Genomic DNA, 4,952 nt, shown 5'->3' on the forward strand with positions numbered 1-4,952 from the left:
TCCTGCTGATGTAAATGGAATGAGATCAGGTCATTACTGATGGGAAAAAGGTAAAGTCAGCAATGGCAATTCTGCACACTCATCTACAGGACGGGGCAATTAAAAGGTCCATCGCTGCTCTAGCAGCAGGTGCAGCTGTAGGCTGTGCTACAGAATACTTACTCGCTCCCTGTGGGCACTTTGCGTAATGCTAAATCCCCTCCTGAAAAGTGAGCTCGTAAACATTGACTAACATGACCTGTGCAACTCCACAACTGAATATACATAGGAACACACATTAAAGATGGTACAGATTTAACAACGCTCCCAAACCCCCTCATATATAAATAAATAACTGAACTTCTGTTGGAGTAACAAAATCATTCCAGTAGGTGTTTTAAGTGAATTATCTTTAAATATAGGCATAAATAGCTACAATGGCACCCAGAAACAACCTTTTCATATAAATTCCATTACTGTCACAAGCACTGTTTCTAGAACTGCCCAGGGTACTTTGGTTGATCTGCTTCTTAACTGCTTCTTAACTCTTTACAGAGCAAAAAGAGTTACTTTTTCAAAACAGTTCTAAAATTTTATCAAATCAGAAAATCTGATAATGAGCTTCTGATGTTTAAACCTACTCAGATGGACTTTTAATTTTAAAATCAAAACTTTACATGCATTGGGGGACAGAAGACCTTAGAATAAAAAGGAACACAATTTGAAAGGAACACAAAGATGGTTGTTAAAATAGTGATCTGACACCAGTGGGAGCAGAATTGAGTTCGTAAGGGATAAATGACTCTAAACAGCAATTTCCTTTTTTTAAACTAAATAGCTAGCACTTCTTTATCACCATTCTTAGTAACCAACTCTTTCAACTTTCAACGTTTTTACAATCCTTGTAAAAACTGGGATTTTCTGGCAACACATATGGTGAACGAGATGATGAAGCGATAAGCTTGTTGCAGGTGGTCACAAAATCCACACACAGCACCTCATAGCAATGCAATTTGAATAATCACCATACAACACTCAAGATATAAGCATACATTGGCTTATGCAAAACTAATACAGCAAGAGCTGTACTGGTCAGTAATAGCTCTCTGTCAGTGTGATTATATACACCAAATGGTTCTTGCAAAATAACGAGACATTGCCTAACTGAGTCAGACACCCACAGAATTTGGATGGCTAAGAATTACGAGTCAGTAACTTTGCAGCACGTGTATTCCTAGCCTGTCTTAGCCAATCCTCTGCCAGTAAAATTAACTGATAAGCAGCGGTTCAAGACTAAGAGTACTTTAATAGGTTTTTACAGTTTAATTACCTATTTTAAAAGGTGGAACATTTAAACTCAAAAAGGCCAAAATTTTAAGCTTGTACATATTACAGGTGATGAAATCAAGAATGGACTCCATGGATAATGCTATATACTTCACATATAGATGAAATTTTTAAAAAGCAGTAATGAGAGTGCTGATTCTTTTTCAGATGCTGGATTTTATTTCCAGAGTATAATAATAATAATAATAATCATGCTTAGTTTGTAACTAATGACAGCATTCTTCTGAGATGTATTTCACTGCAACTCCCTAGCTCTTGGAAATATAGACAGCTGCCAATTCCAAGCATTTTCCTAGAAGAATTAGTCAGAGACAGCAGACAGCAATACTTTTCTCCACCTTTTCTGGTAGCTGTTGTGATGGTTGCCTTGCAAAGACAGAGAGCTCAGTTTATTACCAATTGGTTCTGTTGTGGTCATGGTAACAGACAAATGAGAAAAGCCATGGCTCATTCAGTTCATATGCTATTTTCTTTTAACAGAAGAGAAAGAATTTTGTAGTTTCACTGTAGATTGGTTGGATTGGTACTGTTCCTGCCTATCAGCAATCTTAAGGACATTTTTCTTGGTACATTTCTGTATTGATTTCATGCCAGTGTCTGAAAAACAGGACTTTAAGTAGGAAGAATGATCCAAGTATGAAGGGTTTTCTTCTAAGATCCTGATCCTGAAAGATAGTGAGCACTTAATAATTTGCAAAGTAACTGTCTTAATTTTAGCCAGTATTATTACCAACATTTTTACTTTACCTTTAACCTGAATGAATCACATGTTTGTCTCGTACATAAATTTATCTGCATTGCAAGCTTTGATTTTCCTTTCCTTCTTGACAGTGTTTAAATCTGATTACTCAGAACCTGCTCCTGTAACTGGATCTGTGCAGGAACATCTTGTCCTTGTCCCCTTGGTAACAGTGCATCTCTGTATGGCAACAAGAGTTCATGTAAGTTGTACCTCTTTGTTGGTAATGGGAATTTGCAGAGATTCAATGAACTGCCCCATATGGGTCCAGTGACAGCAGGACTGGTGCCCCAGGCCATTTTTCTGGCCTGTAACACAAAGGGATGGACAGTGCAGTAGGGCTGTAACAAAAGAGATGGTGTTCAATATCTGCCACTGAACCACTGGGCCACCTTGGTCACATCATTTTCCTTTCAATCTCTCAATATCCCTTACTGCAAGAGGTGGACAGTTGTGTTTGTGGCCTCTACAGAGCCATTGGGGAAATAAGCTATTAGTACAGCAAAAATACCCGTTATTGTTCAAAACAGCTGAACAAAAAGCCAGGTACAAAATTCCCCAAGGGCACACCTACCTCTGGTGCACTGCCAGCAACATTATTGATGTTATAGTAAGGATTTTCATGTATACTGGCTTAATGTGAGCAGGTATTAATAGGCACTAAACACACATTAAAACATGTCAGCTATTGAATCAGCTGAGAGTTAGTTGAACTAATGCATTATCTACTCTAAGTATATAAAAATCTGCATATGTGTACACCAGAGTATAACCAGGCAGCAAGGATTTTGCTAACTTTATAACCTTGTACATGAAATATTTTTTCTAGACCTTCTGGGTCTCATGGAGCTAAATACAGCTTGGTATAGTACAAATAAATGCAGTCAAACCATCTCCATTATGTGGAGATAAAATATGCTCTAGAAAAGAGACTCTAAGAGGAAAGGAGAACTCATTTTTGAAAAGTGGACACCCACAGAAGATGTCAAAGGCTCCATATGGTCTCTCAAATCAGTATACAGCACACAAGTGTTCATTTTATATATCCACATGCTAGTCAGAGCATCCTGATGTGGAATTTGGGTTTCCTGAATAAAATTACCACACTTGCAATTACCACTACATCAAGCCGCTGATGGTAGGCCTACCTACAAAATCTATTTAAGCATTAATTTAGGTTTGTTCTAACTTTTGCCTCACAGATTTCATGGAAAGTTGTTTTCTGATGCACATGCTGAGCTGTGATATTGGGTTTTGTTTTTGTTAGGAAGGGAATAGCAGGGATGGCACACAGGCATAAGTGAGAATATTTTAGAGACAAACCACTAATGAAGTGTCCTTGAAAAGTTAGATGGTTCAGGCAACGATCTGGTTAATTCTTTGACAGCAATGTTCAAAGTAAGCAGCTTGTCATACTGATACAGCCTGTTACCTCTTCTGTTATTACTACATGTAATTACAAACTACATTTCTTTTACTTCTGTATAAAAAGCTACTCCTTTCAGTGAATGAAATTTTAAAACTCTGTTGCCCATTGATGTATGTGGCATATACAACTGTGCTTATCTTTTGTGTTACAGCAGGGTATTTTAGCTGTAGGATGTCAGCATGCCAGTTCTGTTGTGAACAATACTGGTGTTAATAATCACACACATCACACAGTTGCACGCAACTTCTTGAGATATTCGCTTTCCAAAACCATTATTGTAACAACTGTTCTCATTCATACAGTACAGAATATTGGATACATGTCTATTGATGTTAACTTCAGGTTTTCAAAACTCAAAATAATGCATGCACGTATTTTTTAGCAGTCCTTGCTCATTTTGGGACAAATTATGAGAAAAATTACAGGGATGGTTTTGAATGATAAAAGGAGGGCACAAATACCGAAATAAACAATCTTGAAATTCATGTAGTATGCTCTCTGTGTTACCAAACAAAAAGTGTTTACCAGAGTTGTTTGAAAACTTTAAGAAAAGAAAGCTTAAAGACTGGAAGAGAAAAATGTCAGTTTATATCCTTTGAGAAACCTTTATCTAAAAACAAATCAGAGGTCTTATTTTAGCTTGTTTCTTGCACTGAATTGCAGTTTTTCAGTGTGTGGGATGGAAAAGTTTTTCAGTGTGTGTGAGGAGGAAAAAAGAATTCAGGGTGCTGATTTATAACCTTATAAGCTGTGCATCCCTCTCTTGCAGCAGTTTTAAATCTATTTTTGATCCAGAAAGGAAAAGAGATGAAAACACTACTAAAGGATTTCTTCAGCTCTTGACTTTTTTTCCTTTACTTTCCATGAGCCTCCCCTGTCAGGTCTATTTGCATATGTGAATATAAAAGTGGTGTCCTGGTTTCAGCAGGGATAAAGCTAATTCCCTTCCTAGTAGCTGGTACAGTGCTGTGTTTTGGATTTGGGATGAGAACAATGTTGATAACACACCGATGTTTTAGTTGTTGCTAGGTAATGCTTACACTAGTCAAGGACTTTTCAGCTTCCCGTGCTCTACGGACTGAGAAGGCTGGAGGTGCACAAGAAGCTGGGAGGGGGCACAGCCAGGACAGCTGACCCAAACTGGCCAAAGGGATATTCCATACCATGTGACGTCATGCTCAGTACATAAACTGGGGGAAGCTGGCCGGGGGGGCCACTGCTCGGGGACTGGCTCAGCATCGGTCAGCAGGTGGTGAGCAATTTGTGCATCACTTGCTTTGTGTAGTAGTATTATTATTACATTATTATTATTATTATATTATTATTAGTTTTATTTATTTATTTATTTATTTATTTTATTTCAATTATTAAACTGTTTTGTCTCAACCCACGAGTTTTTCTCACTTTTACTCTTCCAATTCTCTCTCCCATCCCACTGGGGGCAGGGGAGGGAGGAGT

At 37.9% G+C, this 4,952-nt stretch overlaps 1 protein-coding gene across 2 annotated transcripts in view; it reads right to left on the reverse strand.

The window, feature by feature from the left end:
• The window catches only part of SLC24A2 (solute carrier family 24 (sodium/potassium/calcium exchanger), member 2), a 126,308-nt gene that overhangs the window by 4,961 nt on the left and 116,395 nt on the right, over window positions 1-4,952 (reverse strand). The window lies entirely within an intron of this gene.

The sequence above is a fragment of the Pygoscelis adeliae genome, unplaced genomic scaffold (genome assembly GCF_000699105.1).
Source record: "Pygoscelis adeliae isolate BGI_AS28 unplaced genomic scaffold, ASM69910v1 Scaffold45, whole genome shotgun sequence".
Classification (NCBI taxonomy): Eukaryota; Metazoa; Chordata; class Aves; order Sphenisciformes; family Spheniscidae; genus Pygoscelis; species Pygoscelis adeliae.